Raw genomic sequence first — 18031 nt, 5'->3', positions numbered from 1 at the left:
CACATTTGGGAAATGATACAAACTAATGCCTGGATGAACTACAAGACATGTGAAGGAGCAAAGGGAGATGAAGTGGTAAGAAAGGTAAGGGAGGGACACTGGGGGTCCTCATCCCCTACTAAGGAGTTTAGACTTCATTCTATGTACCATGGGGGAGCTGACAACTAGATGAAACTGGTGAACATAATATTCAAAGCAGAGGCTTCTACTATTCTACCCTTTTAAAAAGTAGCTTTTTAATGTATTATTAACATTATCTTTATTTTAATAATTATCAAAATTTAGTTTACATGCAAGTAGGAAGTGTTAATGGCCAGTAAAAATAGAAGACTCAGCCAAGCCCCTGCCTACTACCCTCCACTGTAAACATGCTCCATCCTGCCTGGGGGATGATTTCAGTGTCTCTGTGATCAATGAATGAAGCAGCATGGAATGAGATCATGGCTAGATGGCAGCACATTAAGTCAGTGTTTCAGCTTTCCTCTAGCTTTGAATTTCCCAATTTTGGTCAGTTTTTGTCAAAACCTTACCATCACTTAACGTATATTTTGCATCATTTACTAAATGAAAATTTTCCAATACCAGTAGATCAGAAAAAAATATCATATTTATGCACAGCTTGGTCACATTCTGAGCTCCAGAAATACCCAGGGGACCTTCAGAGACAGGCACTGTTCCACTACCCCAACCTCATTTATTATGCTGACCCTTGCCCAGCCACATACCCCTCCCCACCTGCTATGAGCATCTAGAGTCTGTTCTAGAATTGAAATGGCATTCTTTTCCGGTTTCACATAAGTAGGCATCATACTTTTGGTGAAAAATAATTTCAGAAAGGGTAGAAACAAATAAAAAGCAGAATAAAACATCTTACATGGTAACCTAAGTGCTTATCTAATCACAGCCTTATTCCCTTTTCAGTCCAATTATTAAAAAGAAATGTCATATTTACCACTACTGAATTATATACCTAAAAATGGATAAAATGGCAAATTTTATATTATTCAGAATAAAATACTGAATACTTTTTCAGAATAAAATTTTTTTTCAAAGTTAAAAAGAAAGAAATAAAGAAAAGAATTGAGTGCCACATTCATGTTTCCCTTTCAAAGGCAGACACTGTCCTTGCCTTGGAGATAAGGAAGGTGAGACCCACTTGGGTACTTGATCTAATTTAGACCTGGTGGTACGGGTTCTACACCTGAGTTATTAGGAGCTCTCCAGCTCTCAGTCTTCCTTGAGGAAAGAAATCCTCACAGCCTGATAGCCTTGAAAGAAATGTCAAACTTTTTTAAAACAAAAAGAACATATAAAAGTTTCCCATTGAAAATGAAGACATGAACTACAATATTAAAAGACAGGGAGTAAGGAGCCAAAAATCATGGCGTTTAGGCCAATGTACTTCAAAATGGGAAGAAAACTGTTTGCATTCCCTTGCCATTAAAGATAATTTCCTTTTAATTCCCATTTCTTTTATGGTGTATCTGTTGTTTTCTGTTTTGTCTCTATGGCTGCTATTCTACAATAAGTTAACTTTATGAGTATAAACTAGAATCTGCATATGTTCCAGCTCCATACTTTTTGATGAACTTGACAATTTAAATGGATTAAACCATTTAATGGTTTAATCAGAGGCGAAAAATTATTCCCACGAAGTTCCTAACTTGTGAGAAAGTATCCTTTTTGGAAATACTTTCCAATCTGGATAAGTACTGTGATTCCTTCCTACCTGTAGGTTTGTTAGTTAAATTTCAAAGGTTGTTATGTCAAGGGAGAACAACACAAACCAACCTGGGAATCTGCTTTTCTGAACTATGTAGACTGGCCATACTGATTTAGAATTGACCTATATGCTTCCCTCCAAGCTCTATACAGATTTTTATTTCTGCCATATCATTATTGGAATCTTTTTCTACACTGCCTTGAAGACTTTCTCATACAGTTATGCAACAAACTATATCCCAATTATGAAAAAATAATCAGGGATACTGGCGTGTTTTTGTAGAAAACATATGACCTATCAGAAGTGACCGCCTGAATTTCTGCCCATATTATGACATGACTTTACTGAGGGCATCATCTCATACATGCAATATACAATACTGTGTCCAATAAATTTGTGTAAAATGCATAAAACTACGAAAACACAATTCCATAAGTTAGGTCTGCCTTATCATGCAGCACTATCCTTGACAATAAAAGAACAAATGAAAAGTTCACTACCTTCACTGCAACAGTGTGTTACTGATTTTGACTTTAGACTCTACTGATCTTTACTTTACCCTCCTATGTCTTGGGTCACTATTCTATCTAGGGAACCCAAAACCCATTTCTTCATCCATACATACCACATGGAACCTTAGATTTTCTTAATGACCCAACAGATTTTTGGATGCTTAACTCTCCTTTTTTTTTAAGTTGTCTTGTTTAGAATAAATGAAAGTTAAGATTGTGGCAGTAAAGGACAAGCTGTCAATCTATTAAATAAATTCCTGTTGAAAAGTAAGTGCATGCATTGTGTATTAACATAATTTATTAGAACAATTAGAACACATCCTTGTTGTCTTTTAATTAGATTATTCCTTGTTCTGGTAATTACACCAGACAAGGGAGAATAATAGTTTTAGGATTCTAAGATGTAGACTATGTGGAAAGAGAATGATCAATAATGCTAATTTACTGGAACACTTAAATTCCCAGAAAGAGATCTTTTATCATGAGCAATCCTTTGTATAATCAGCATTATTTCTCAATGTCTATCCTCATCTTTCCCACAGTTGAAAAGTAAAAAGGCTGGATAAATAACAGACATTTATTCCACTATTGGAAATCTGGTCAGGCTGGGCCACCTCTGGCCGCTAGTGGCTCAGACATTGCTTCACTATCTCACAAAATGCCAACAAATAACCACAGATGAAAGATTAAAGATTCTATGCAGAGCAGCATAGCCAGGAGTCTGAATATCTAACAGGGAGAAGACAAGATTTTTAAGTTCTGATCCAGGTGAAGAATCATAAACTTTCTCAATTTAAAAACAAATTCAAATAGATGAAAATTTCTTATAAATGAGAAGACTACTGAATGTAAAAAAAAAAACAACTGGTGATATTTCTATACATGAAGAAAATATCTGCAGAAATTAATGGGGACGCCATATGACAGGGTAGACATCTGGCTTTCAGGCATGGGCTGGGACCTTCAGATATTAGTTGAATTATTCCCTCTCTTTTTGTGTTTTAGAGACCGTAAGGAATTGAAAGGCTCCAAGGCCTCTTCCATGCCCTATGCAACCACCACCAAGCTGCTAGGAAATCCTACAGAGCAGCTTCCAGGACTTCCAGGATCCAGAATCTTTAAAAATGTCATGAGTTGGCATATACTGTCCTCAAGATAACCCTACAGTTGAGTGGAATGATGCTGAAATACTGCGTTGACACCAGTGAATTTGGAGTTCTCTGTAATAATGGGTAACACAAATGTCCGACCAGTAGCCCAGATTACAGGAATCTCAATCCCACTGTTGACCGAGTCTGCCTTAGTCAATGCAAAGTCATAATGAGACCATGTCTAGACAGTATTTATCTCCCACTAGAAAAAAAATAATTCAGTGTGACTTCTTTTCAAGCTTAGTCCAAATGACACCCAAATCAGGATCATTCATTCACACATTGCCAACACTTTCCCTAACCAAGACATTTTATCAACTAGGCAGCCAAGGACACATACAGGCTTCTTTTCAAAGTATATATGAAATTTCTGATATTAAAATAGCAAGTAAGAAAGTTACTTAAGCCTTTGGATTAATCTCCAAAATTTACATGCAGCTCATGCAGCTCAATGTCAAAAAACCAAACAACCCAATCCAAAAATGGGCAGAAGACCTAGAGACATTTCTCCAAAGAAGATATACAGATTGCCAACAAACACGTGAAAGGATGCTCAACATCAATAATCATTAGAGAAATGCAAATCAAGACTACAATGAGGTATCACCTCACACCAGTCAGAATGGCCATCATCAAAAAATCTACAAACAGTAAATGCTGGAGAGGGTGTGGAGAAAAGGGAACCTCTTGCACTGTTGGTGGGAATGTAAATTGATACAGCCACTATGGCGAACAGTATGGAGGTTCCTTAAAAAACTAAAAATAGAACTACCATATGACCCAGCAACCCCACTACTGGGCATATACCCAGAGAAAACCATAATTCAAAAAGAGTCATGTACCACAATGTTCATTGCAGCACTATTTACAATAGCCAGGACATGGAAGCAACCTAAGTGTCCATCAACAGATGAATGAATAAAGAAGATGTGGCATATATATACAACGGAATATTACTCAGCCATAAAAAGAAGCAAAATTGAGTTATTTGTAGTGAGGTGGATAAACCTAGAGTCTGTCATACAGATTGAAGTAAGTCAGAAAGAGAAAAACAAATACCACATGCTAACACATATATATGGAATCTAAAAAAAAACGGTTCTGATGAACCTAGGGACAGGACAGAAATAAAGGCACAAACATAGAGCATGGACTTGAGGACACAGGGAGGGGGAAGGGTAAGCTGGGACGAAGTGAGAGAGTGGCATGGACATATATACACTACCAAATGTAAAACAGAGAGCTAGTGGGAAGCAGCCGCATAGCACAGGGAGATCAGCTCGGTGCTCTGTGACCACCTAGAGGGGTGGGATAGGGAGGGTGAGAGGGAGACACAAGAGGGAGGATATATGAGGATATATGTTTATGTACAGCTCATTCACTTTGTTATAAAGCAGAAACTAACACACCATTGTAAAGCAATTATATTCCAATAAAGATGTTAAAAAAAACCAAGTTACTTAATTAAGCCTTTTAAAAAATGAAAGTTCACATAAACTGAAATAAAAACCCAAATTAATGTGGGCAAAATATCTAAAGGAGAAATCATTAGCTTAAGCCATGTGAAAGATTTGCCACGGAGTCTGGTCGTTTAGGAGCAGAGAAGAATCCCTATAACCCTGCTTGCTATCCATTCTAGCTGGGAAGACATAGTTTTCCATAGAAACACCTCTTTAAATTGTCAGGGATGTTACTAAAAATTTAGGATTCCCCACTACTCTGATCCCCAGACTGGTCAGATCTATGAAGCAAAATATTACCCTAGAGCAATGGTCCCCAACCTTTTTAGCACCAGGGACCAGTTTCATGGAAGACAGTTTTTCCACGGACCAGGGCCAGAGGTGGGGGTTGGATGGTTTAGGGATGACTCAAGCGCATTACATTTATTGTGCACTTTATTTCTATTATTATTATTATGTTGTAATATATAAAGAAATAACTATACAACTCACCCTAATGCAGAATCAGTGGGAGCCCTGAGCTTGTTCTCCTTCAACTAGATGGTCACATCTGGGGTGATGTGAGACAGTGACACCGACGTGTGTTGCTCATGTCAAGTCTACTCCGTGATCTCATTTTGGTCGCTGTCACTGCAGAAAACCCTGCTTCACAAAGATAAGATGCTGGAAATGGAAGCAGGCTTTTCAGTGCTTTTGTGGCAATCTCAGGATATTCCGCCTTGACTTTAATCGAGAATGTATGGAGATTTGAAGTTGTCTCAAACATACTTTTAAGGCCAACGTCATTTGCAGTCTCAAGCAGCTGATCCTCTTCTAGCACGGACAAAGTCGATTCACCTGGCTTATTCACAAACGGGTTGTGGATCCATTCCTTCCCAGTTAGGGGGTCTTTTGTGGTTGGGAAGTAATGCTCAAACTCTTTTGAAAGCTGAGATAGCTGATCATGCTCCAGCTGGGAGAAAGAAGGCCCTGGTTCAGTCTCTTTCAATATCTCTATTAATGTTTGAAACATGTCAAAAATCCCAACGTTCACTCATTGCCCCCATAATTCCAGTTTGGCTTTGAATGCAGCCACTTTATCTGATCACTTGAACACAGTTGTTGTTCTCCCCTGAAGTCACAGATTGAGTCCGTTGAGCAGGTTGAATATGTCACACAAGTAAGCAAGTTTTGTGACCCATTCTGTGTCACTGAAATGTGCTGCCAGTGGTGACTGTTTTTCTAAAAGAAATCTCTGGAGCGGCTCTTGTAACTCAAAAACTCTGGCCAGTGATCTACCTTGAGAAAGCCATCTCACTTCTGTGTATAAGAGAAGACGTGTGTGCTCTGTGTCCATCTCCTCACAGAGCTGCACGAACAGACGTGAGTTAAGGGCACGTACTTTAATGTGGTTGATAATTTTAATCACATCCTGCAAAACGTTAAGTTCAAGCGACATTTTTCGGCTAGCCAGCATTTCTCTATGGATGACACAGTGCGTAGACTCACATTCAGAAGCGACATCTCTGACCCGAGTAGTGAAACCAGAAAGCCATCCAGTCATGGCAGCCGCTCCAACTGTGCATATACTGACACAAAATGACCAGTTCAGTTTTCCTGATATGTAATCATTCAAAGACTTCAATAGTTCTGCAGCTGTGGTGTTGGTTGGCAACAAAAGTGCACATAACATATCCTCATGCACAACCTCCTGAAAAATATATCGTACAAAAACAAACATTGTTGCCTTGTTGTCAACATTGGTAGACGCATCAACCTGGATTGCGTACCATGGTGACTCATTAATCCTCTCTAACAACTGTGCTTCATTATCCTCTGCTATCTCATCAATGCGTCTAGTTATGGTGCTAGAAAGAGGAACATGTGCCACCTTTGAAACTGCAGCCTCTCCTTAAAGTTCACGACAAATGTCCTCAGCAGCAGCAGGGTCAACTCTTCACCAATAGTAAAGGGCTTCTTAGCTTTAGCAACGCAGTTAGCCACTAAGAATGATGCTCTCAGTGCAGACACATTTGATGAAGTGGTGGCCTTCAATAATTGCTCTGTTCTTCGTGTTCACGCTTTTTTCTTTTGAAAAACTCCAAAGGCTTGTCTCTTAACGCAGGGTGCTTGGTCTCCATGTGGCGAAGCAGTTTTGAAGGTTTCATGGCTTCGCTGGATAGCCGGGCACCACATATTATACAAAGTGGGCTTGGAGAATGTGAACCACCTGTTGCAAATGAACTTATAATTTAAGTAGGACTCTTGGTATATCCTTTTAAATGCAGCTTTCTTTTTGCGGGCAGTCTTAGAGTCTTCTGCTGTCTCATCATTGGGTCTTTCCCCCTTTTCAAAGGAGCTCTCCAGCGACATTTGTTTTTTACTCATTTTGGCTAGGGTTAGCTTGTGGTCTTACCGAAACTGTGACTGACACCAGTGCACAGTGTGGGAAAGAGGTGCGGACAGAAGTGATAAATAACATAATGGGAGGGACACATGGGCTACAGTAAGTGTCATTTCTGACTTAAAGCCTGCCACCAGATGTAGCTGTACAATTGAAGTACATCAACTCACTTGCCGCTCTAAAGCCTGCCACCAGATGCAGCTTAATTGTCACTTGCCCCTCACTGATAGGGTTTTGATGTGAGTCTGCAAGCAACTGATATATTATGGTCTCTGTGCAGTCAGGCCTCTGCTAATGATAATCTGTATTTGCAGCCGCTCCCCAGCGCTAGCATCACTGCCTCAGCTCCACCCCAGATCATCAGGCGTTAGATTCTCATAAGGAGCATGCAACCTAGATCCCTCGCATGTGCAGTTCACAGTAGGGTTCCCGCTCCTACGAGAATCTAATGCCGCAGTTGATCTGATGGGAGGCGGGGCTTAGGCTGTAATGCAAGGGATGGTGAGCGGCTGTAAATACAGATGAAGCTTTGCTCGCTCACCTCCTGCTGTGTGGCCCAATTCCTAACAGGCCACAGACGGGTTCCATGGCCCAGGGTTTGGGGATCCCTGCCCTAGAGGCACCAAAGATTTGCATCTGAGTGCCCTGTGCTCAGGCATTCCAAAGCCAGGCTGAGCATCAGATCTGCCCCCAGAAAGTCAGGAAGGAAGGGAATATGGCTTAAAATACCTGTAGGACTGGAATTAAAAATCTCCCCAGGCAATACAGTGGTAAGCTAAGATTGGAAACTTTAAGCTGAAAGATGGAACCAGAAAGAATCCCCTCTGACTTGGGGCCTGAAATGAAGCCATGACTCTGAGGTATTCAGGTGGTTCCATAGGGTGGCAAGTCTTACAAGGTAGATTTTTTGCCTCACTGAAGGAAAATGAAACAACCTCTCAGTATGTTGGAGGTATTAAGGTATAAATCTATCCTATAGAAGAATGTTAAAGAAGACCACAATCCAGAGAGAGACTCCCACCACTATAAATAGTTCCTCACAAATGCCACCTAGAGTCAAAATTAACATTTCTATGTTCCGAACCTAAATAGCCTTGCAAGTCTTGGAAATACTTTGCCCTCTAAAGCAACCAGAAGAAAGTTCCTTCAGTCTACAACTTCTTGTCATGCTGGATTTTGAACCTTTTGAGCATTCACTCCCCAAACTCATATTCACAAGGCTAATATAGTGACACCTGGAAAACTAGAAGCCTTATCTATCAATAGCACAGGCTACTTCTCCAAATGGACTTTGTATAATTTCTTGCAAGCTTAGTAAAAATCCTACCTTTGTCTGAAATGAAATGAAGGGAAGTCAATCATGAACTTCCTTTTCTCTGTGTTAAGTAAAGACAAAAGCACACCATGATAAGCAAGAAAGAATGATACAACGTTCTCTGCTCATCCCAGGAAGGTTACAGTACAAGGGTTCTGGGTTAGAAAACACCACTGTGGCATACTTCCAGGACATAAGGTTAATTTATAGGCTACCTTAATCCTAACACGCTGGAGTTAAGGCAAGTATGTATGTATATCTTCCTAGTTATCAAGAGGGAGAGGAAGTGGTAAAAAAAAAATAAAACTTGGATATATATTTAAAAGGTGTCCAGCTTATTTCAAAATAGGGCAAGAGCAGTTGTGATTTAATTTTTTTTTTTTTTTTTTGAGTTTTTGGCTGTACCCTGCTGGTATGAGGAATCTTAGTTCCCTGAGCAGGGATCGAACCTGCACCTCCTGCATTGGAAGGCAGAGTCTTAACCACTGTACTGATGGGAAGTCCCAAGAGCAGTTATGATTTAAGATAACTGTACTGGAGAAACTTAACTCTCTATAAGGAAATATGGATCCTTAGATACGCTACTTAAATATAACACAAAGATATGCTATAGGGCTTCCCTGGTGGCGCAGTGGTTGAGAGTCCGCCTGCCGATGCAGGGGACACGGGTTCGTGCCCCGGTCCGGGAAGATCCCACACGCTGCGGAGCGGCTGGGCCCGTGAGCCATTGCCGCTGAGCCTGCACGTCCAGAGCCTGTGCTCCGCAACGGGAGAGGCCACAGCAGTGGGAGGCCCGCGTACAGCAAAAAAAAAAAAAAAAAGATATGCTATAGCATATGGTAGAATCTTATTCAACCATTCTAATTTGGTCAAATGTTAAATTAGCCAAACATATTAGGAGAAATTTCTCTCTATTGAGTAGGTGATTGATTCAAAATATTCATGCACTTAGTAGAAGCATAAGTAATAAGTTCCAGCAGCAAGAAATAAATCATATATATCCTCAAAATAGAATGAAGATATTTTGTGCAATCTCGGGAAATAGGTTTTTTTGGGGTTTTTTTTTTTAGTTATTTCATAAAATCATTGACTCCAGGGCAGGAAAAACACTACATACATAAACCAGAGCATTTTTATTCCTATTCCAGAGTTATAAGAGCACAAAGATGAATCCTATTTCTTAAGACTTCCCCAGAACATGATTCAGCACATTGTTTATTTTAAAAAACATTTTCTGTCATTTAATGCCATGTGATTTTTTTTCCCAATGACTAAGCAAATATGCCTCACTGTTATATAAATCAATTCTTCCTTTCTTAATGCTGCAAGTAAAGACAGAGAGCTAGTACTTGCCATCCTCCTGTATAAAAATCACACTTCAGCTTTTTCTTTTCCAATGTGATTAATCATATCTGTGACTGTCTTCCAAACTTAGTTGAAATTTTCCTGAATCCTTCAAAATCTACATTTTCTGGATGAATATGAAGAAAAGAAAGTTTTGTCATTTCTCTTTATTTCTGAATCCAGCTTGGTCTTCATTAGTGCTACGTAGCTGCCTTATTATTCAATGTCCTCTGTGATCCCCTGATCACTTTTCTCTGAGGGTGCATATTTGCTCACTAACTATATTACAATTTTGTGATCTGCTGGATTTTCTCTGGTATTCTACTCTACAGTTGCCCTAAATTAATGAATTTCGTCCTTTTTGGCTTCTACTTCTTCTATTTATTAAATTTGGTCTGAAAATGAAGTTTGTTTTCAAAGGAATTCATAACTCTTTGCAATTATGGTATTAACAATGAATTTCATAAGCACTGTATTTAATCAAGTTTTTAAATGTACTAAAGACAAATTTTGTTAAATGTTAGTATTCCAAACCTTACATTCCCCCCAGAAAAGAACTCTATTTTGCTTGGCCTTTTCCTTTACCCACTTTCTAAGAGAAGTTTCTTTTCTTTTTTTTTTTTTTTTTTATAAATTTATTTAGTTTTGGCTGTGTTGGGTCTTTGTTGCTGCGCGCGGGCTTTCTCTAGTTGCAGCGAGCAGGGTCTACTCTTCGTTGCAGTGTGTGGGCTTCTCATTGTGGTGGTTTCTCTTGTTGCAGAGCACGGGCTCCAGGCGTGCGGGCTTCAGTAATTGTGGCACGTGGGCTCTAGAGCACAGGCTCAGCAGTTGTGGCACATGGGCTTAGTTGCTATGCAGCATGTGAGATCTTCCTGGACCAGGGCTCAAACCCATGTCCCTTGCAGTGGCAGGCGGATTCCTAACCACTGCACCACCAGGGAAGTCCCTGAAGTTTCATTTTTTATGATGAATTATGTAAATGATAACAAAAGCAGAACTGTAAGACTGGGATGAAAATAAGAGGTGGGGGAAAGTCAAAGACTGCAGCCTTAATAGAAATAGTACAGCTATTTGAGAGTAAAGGGGTGAAAGAGAGAGAGGACCTAGCTTCTGAGAGTGCAAAGTAAAAGATCACTGGACAAAAAAGAAGGATGGAAGGGGGTTTCGAGAAGAGTTGCCATGTGCAATGAATAAAATAATTTTTGAAGTTCCTGGAGAGACATGGGTAAAATTTAGAATTATTTTTCAATTATTTCATTTGCTATGCTGTCTTAAGACTGAACCAAATGGGACCCCAGAACCTATTTAGGTTATACAAATATCCTCCAGTGCTGACATTAATTTGTCTGCACATAATTTATATCTGGACTTTGGTTTCCTTTAAGTGTCATAAACACATACCAGAAACAAATGTGATCATCCTAGAAATGCTCAAGAGCTCTCCGTCAGCTTTAAATGCAGTTCTGTTAGTTAATTCACAGGTCAATGTCTGGGACAACCCCAAGGACTATTTGAGTAATTAATAAATTTATATGAAAACATATTGAAAACAAAGGTATCTATCTGTTAGTGTCAAATACATAAAAGACACACTTTGAGGCAATGGTTGCTATATAGTAATGCAGTTTTAAGCTACTAGCAATGCATCTAAAATAAAAGTATAAGAAGGATATGAAGGAACAACATTATAACTTATATGATAAGCCTGTTGCATAAAATTTTTAAGAAAGTGATAAACAGTTATGGCTTTACTGCTTTGCTATACAGATCACTCCCCAAAATGTAGACAGATATAACCTCAACTGGAATATGGGGTCTCTGCATGCCATTTTTAGTTAAGTTATATTATTAAAAATCAATACAGCACAATAGTCTACACAGGCATACCTCCGAGATACTGTGGGTCAGGTGCCAGACCACAGCAATAAAGCTAATATTGCAACAAAGCGAGTCACACAAATTTTTTAGTTTCCCAGTGCAAAAAGTTATGTTTTACACCATGCTGTAGTATATTAAGTATGAAATAAATAGCAGTATTTCTTTAAAAAACATAATATATATACATTAATTTAAAAATACTTTTTTGTTAAAAAAAATGCCAAAACAATATAATAGTAACAGCAAAGACTAGTGATCACAGATCACCATAACAAACATAAAAAGTTTGAAATATTGCCAGAATTACCAAAATGTGATAAGTGACACAGAGTGAGCAAATGCTGTTGGGAAAATGGCGCTGATAGACTTGTTTGACACAGAGTTTCCGCAAACCTTCAATTTGTAAACAATTCAATATCTGTGAAGTGCAATAAAGCGAAATGCAATAAAACAGGTATACCTGTATTATTCGTAAGAAAGTACATAAAATAAGAGAAGAACCTGGAACTAAATTAAAAGTTTACCACCATTCACACCAATATGTTATATATTTGTAAACTAAACTTGTCACCAATACAGATGTACCACATAGCATGCGTATGTGTGAAAGAGAATGAGGATTCAGAAATAAATATACATATATAGAAAATGAAAACTCTAAGGCATTCCCAGGGATCTAAACGGCCTATACCCAAATATAGTAAACTCATATCATAAGGGAGGGGACTTAAGTTTTAACACCAGAGCCTAAGGCTCTGCTTATAGTCAAACTTAACACTGAAAAATCATTTAAATCATCTGTAGGGTGCAAGTTATATTGCTCTGTGTATTCAAACCTGACAATAAATATTTGAGAGCAAACAAGTGAACTAGGCTAAAAAAGGGAAGTAAGCAAAGAAAAGTCCATCTACCGATATCTGGGTATTCAAACCATCTGTTCTTTAAGGAACTAGCAAATCTTAAGCACTGAATCTTTACCACGTAGGTGATGAAGTATAAACTTGTAAATCTTCCAACAGGGTTTGTTCCACTGTTTTAATATAAAAGTTGTATAACTTTAATGCATGAATAGATGCATTTGTCACTGTTAAAAGATTAAACAAGGTGGGACTTCCCTGGTGGCACAGTGGTTAAGAATCCGCCTGCCAATGCAGGGGACACAGGTTCAATCCCTGGTCTGGGAAGATCCCACATGCCACGGAGCAACAAAGCCTGTGCGCCTCAACTACTGAGCCTGGGCTCTAGAGCCCATGAGCCACAACTACTGAGCCCACGTGCCACAACTACTGAAGTCCACATGCCTAGAGCCTGTGCTCCACAACAAGAGAAGCCACCACAATGAGAAGCCCGCACACCGCAACGAAGAGTAGCCCCTGCTTGCTGCAACTAAAGAAAGCCCATGTGCAGCAACAAAGACCCAACGCAGCCAAAAATAAATAAATTAATTAATTAATTTAAAAAAATTGGCTTAAAAAAAAGATTAAACAAGGTAACATATGCAAAACTACTAGACACAGGGACTGACAAAGAGCAGATACTCCATAAAAATGCTGGGTTTTAATCTAAGTCTTATTTCATTCGATGCACAAACACACTGCTCTGTGAAATCTTGTAGAGAAGAACATGGTAGCTGCTTTTCTTGCCAAGCCAGTTGGGGCGCCCATGAACAGCTATCACTTGCATACTTTAGGCATGTAGGAGACCTTACACTTGCACTGGCTTCTAAGTGAGCACAAGATGAATCCACTGCACACAGGAAGCATTTCTTTATGCCTGGGTCGCATCTCAGTAGATTGGCTCCCTGTGGAATGGGTTTTCCACACAGCACATGAGGCTCAAACCACAGGGCTATCAAACAAGGAGAATTCATTTCTTTTCCAAAAGGCATTCCTATCAACTCTACCAGGAAAGCACATGAACCCATGAAATCCATTTATTCGTATCTTTAATAATATATCCATCCATGAGTCCCTTTTATCAGCACTTAATTACAATGGGATGCCACATATATTTGGAAACTGGAATTATTTTTCCTCCCTTTTTCTCCTTTCGTCCTTCTTTCTTTCCCTGAAATTTCTGCCTATGGTAAAACCACAGCAAGTAGGAAAGTAGAATGGATTTTCCTAGTAGTCAACATTTCTGTGATATACTCAATTTTTTTGGTCCTCATAGGAACTCCCTCCAGGGTGCTCCTTTATGGGAATAAGGTATGCCAAATGAAATAGAGAACTGGAGGCCCAATTTTACCCTTGACATATGAAGAGAGAGTATTTTTCTCCTGGATTTATGGGGTAATGAAACTCAGACGCTTTTCTTCTTTTCCTTAGTTTGCACTTCCTACTTATTGCTGCACACCATCATTACCACCATCATAAATTTATAAGAGTCCCCATGGCTGTAGCCTCTCGGTAGCTCCCAAATGATCTAATCCAGACATCATTGTCTTCAGCTCCCCTTTGGCATGAGTCTATTTTCCATTCCTCTTCCTTACTGAAATCTGCTCTCGATTATTTTTCATCAGATGTTATAGCTTTCTTTTCTTTCCCTTAAGTTGAATCTCTTTTATTTCTTCCTCTCATTTCCATGCTCTCCTGGGCCCTAAGCACAGTTCCTCTACATATATAGGGGATTACATCACCAAATTTAGAAGCTCTTGAGAACTTTACTACCAAACTGCCTTTTCCAAGGTAATTTTTAGCAATATTAACTAAAAGGGGAATTTTAGACTTTTTTGAAGCCACAGCTCCACATTAAGGATCTCAGCTCTAACTTCTATCCCCTTGCAAGATGATAACCAGAGTTACAGTACATTCTTTCAACCCAGGCCAAACTCTCTAAAGATGGGCACTCTTCAACCCCCTGATTCCAACTGGGCTTCTTTAGGAAACCGGAGGTCCACAGTTTGGAGTTAGACAGACAGGGGTTCAAATCCAGCCTCCAGCATTTAATTTGGATATAACCTTGAGTGACCATTTAACCTTTCTGAGTTTCAATTTCCTTGACTGAAAAATAAGAACACAAATATCTAACTAATGAGATTGTTGTGAGGATAAAATGAGGTAATCTTTGTAAAATATTGATACACACAATGTCTGACACATGGTAAGCATTCAAACTTGGTAGCTATTATTTTTATAATTATGAGTTAAAATGTTGAATAGAATGGATTCCTCTTCATAGAAGACCATAAAGCTGATCTTGCAGGAGACACTAATACATTATTTAATAGGTCCCAGTCCCAAATACCAGCCAGTTCAGTGTTTTCACACTTGGGAAGTCACTAAATATTTTTTAATTGAAATTAAAAATTGAGGACAAACAGAGAATTAGGATTTGGAACCAAAAACACAGATAACCAGTCATAAATCTGGACATATCATTTAGAGTCTCTATTCTCAGAACATATATCTCTTTTTAAAATATATTTACTACAGTTAACCCTGGAGACTGAATATTTTTATCATCAGTTGCAAAACTGTCTCCTGAAAAAGAAAACTGTGTAATTATACCTAGAACAGACTTCACATGTTAACCTTTGATATAAGGGAAGAACAAAAAGTAGACACTCAGCAAGACGCTGGGAAGGAGAGGGAGAGAGAAAGAGTAGGTGAGAGGGAAAAAGAAAGAGAGAGAGAGAGAGAGAGAGAGAGACAATGAGAATGAACGCAGAAGGGTTTGATGAGGATTACTGTTTGGCTTTTAGCCATCCAGTGCAGATAGGATGATCATTTATGATTGCTGTCAATTCTCTCCATGGAAACAGGCTGAACAATTGGACACCCGCTACCTCTCATACAAAGAAAGTAAAATTGTCAGTTCCTTACAGGAATTTTGCCTAAATGAAATACATATATTTAAAATTATTATGATTCTAGAAACAAAGCTAAATATCTAAACTCAATGAAATTATCTAACTGGGTCTGATCCAACAGAGTGAGCTTTTTACTCTGGAAGGTGAGTAAAATATTTTAGGGCATAAGAATGAAAAATTCATTGATTTACCCTGATCTGTAAAAAGAGCAGTCTGATCTACTTCTGAATCAAAACAGACCTGCTTTTAAATGCTATCTCTGCCACCTGCTTGTTGGGCAAGTTACTTAACTTATCCTTCATGTGTCTGACTTCCTTGTACCTAAAATAACTAGATAAGAAAGCATCTGCAAGCGGTGGGGACTAGGCCTGCCACCCTTTCTCTCTCTCCCTACACCCCCACGTCCCTCCAAGGAACAAGTCCTAAGCCAACTGGCCAAATTCAAGCATACTGAGTCTTACTAATTAAGGGCAAGGTCGCTACACAACACTTACTCTAAGTTGGTAAAAGTCTGATTCCTCAAGGAAGGGTAACCATTTCCTTCTTTCTGTCCTACCTTCTTTCCAACTTTAGGCAATAGCATCCATGAGCCAAAGTGATGTCCAGAGCACCAGGTCTTGCCTGCAACACTTTCATTCTTCCCCACTCCCTCCCACTGTCCCCCAGTCAGAATCTTTAAGCATGCTGTTCATTTGAGGGGACTATTTAGGAGAAAGTGGGAGGAAGTCCCACTTAAGACTCCTTCTACATCAGCCTACCTTTATCAGCACTCTACACTGGAAGGTCTTGGGCACTGGCCCAACTAATAACAAAGCGGCACTTTCTTACCATTTCCATGTTAGGGCCTTTGCATTTGCCCTTCCCTCTCTCTGGAAAGTTCTGCATCTTTAAATCATGGATCTTTACATCATTCAGGTCTCAGTTCAAATGTTAGTTCTTCAGAGAGGCCTTCCCTGACCACCCAATCTAAAGCAGCATCCTCAACACCACCAAGTCACTCTGTTATATTAATCTTCTGTATTGTTAATAGTTCCCATCAAATTTCATTACTTTCTTCATTTATTTGTTTGCTGCCCTTCCATCCCTCCTTCCCAAACATACCTATTAGAAGGTTGGTCCAAGAGAGCATGGATCCTGTCTGTCTTGTTTATCACTGGTTTATCCAGAGTCGGATGCCTATCAAATGGGTAGGTGCACAATGAATTACAGCTATCATTACCTCCTATGCCCAGCCAAGTCCAATGAAATCTTTTGAAAGCTCTCCTCCTCAGCTGGCCCAGGATACCAGCAGGTATACTATGGGCTCTCTAAATTTTAGACTAAGTATCTCTATCTTATAAATTTCTTTCTTCTAATCAGAATTTATATAACCTACTCTTTATTTCAATAGTATCTTATTCCATTTACCTTATTTGTACTTTTTAATAAACCCCAACACAAAGGGCACAGCTTAGTGAATGTCCCAGCAAAGCTAAAAGACAGTGGCTAATGCCTTTCTTACCCAAAGAAATGGTCCTAAAGAAGTCTTTCTACATCTCTGCCCTCCAGTCCCATAATACATGCACACAGTGGAAAGCCTATATTTGCATTCCAGATAATCTCCAGCAGGGAGTGAGGGGAAATGTTCTTTAAAAGGAGCAAACCTAAAACCATAAGGCGCTTGAAAATGCTGCCAGTTAACATTTCCTCTTAAGAAAGACACAATCCCAACAGAATCAAAGATAGCTCAGTGGCATCTTAAATCAGGGGTAGTTTTTAAGTTGAAGCTTAGAGAGTCTCTTGGGAATCTCTTCAATTCTCCACACACACAAAAATATGGCACAGCTTCTCAGGAGGTACAATAGAGGCTTTCTTCTAGCATTAGAACAGATAGCTAGGGACTTCCCTGGTGGCACAGTCCTTAAGAATCCCCCTGCCAATGCAGGGGACACGGGTTCGAGCCCTGGTCCAGGAAGATCCCACATGCTGTGGAGCAACTAAGCCCGTGAGCCACAACTGCTGAGCCCGCGTGCCACGACTACTAAAGCCCACATGCCTACAGCCGTGCTCTGCAGCAAAGAGAAGCCACCACAGTGAGAAGCCTGAGCACCTCAACGAAAAGTAGCCCCTGCTCACCGCAACTGGAGAAAACCCCGTGCGCAGCAACAAAGACCCAACACAGCCAAAAATAAATAAATTTATTTAAAAAAAAGAAGAACATATAGCTATTTCTTTGGCTGTAGATCAGATGAAGTCATTGGGGTGAGTTTACTAGCCATATATATTTTCTAATGCATAACAGAATATATCAGTACTGGAATACACTCAGCACTGAGATGCTCACACTAGGAGATTCAGGAGGATAAGACTGACTCCCAGCTCCCATCTCATATTCACTAAGAAGCATATATTCATTGAGGGGAAATGTCTAGCAGAATGATCTATATTACTTAAATTGGTACCTCTTACTGTCTT

At 39.4% G+C, this 18031-nt stretch overlaps 1 protein-coding gene across 16 annotated transcripts in view; it reads right to left on the bottom strand.

The window, feature by feature from the left end:
* Nucleotides 1-18031, bottom strand: part of FHIT (fragile histidine triad diadenosine triphosphatase) — a 1470392-nt gene that overhangs the window by 1056911 nt on the left and 395450 nt on the right. Inside the window, exon 7 of one of the 16 annotated variants that reach the window (XM_081246013.1) lies at nucleotides 16679-16753. The exons of the other annotated variants lie outside the window; for them this stretch is intronic. The gene's annotated coding sequence lies outside the window, so the exon portion shown is untranslated. The remainder of the gene's footprint in view (nucleotides 1-16678; nucleotides 16754-18031) is intronic. 16 annotated transcript variants of the gene reach the window in all.

Source organism: Mesoplodon bidens (genome assembly GCF_964165515.1).
Source record: "Mesoplodon bidens genome assembly, chromosome: 10".
Lineage (NCBI taxonomy): Eukaryota > Metazoa > Chordata > Mammalia > Artiodactyla > Ziphiidae > Mesoplodon > Mesoplodon bidens.
Note: the sequence above shows the minus strand (reverse complement) of the source record. Positions and strands in the feature narration are given on the sequence as shown.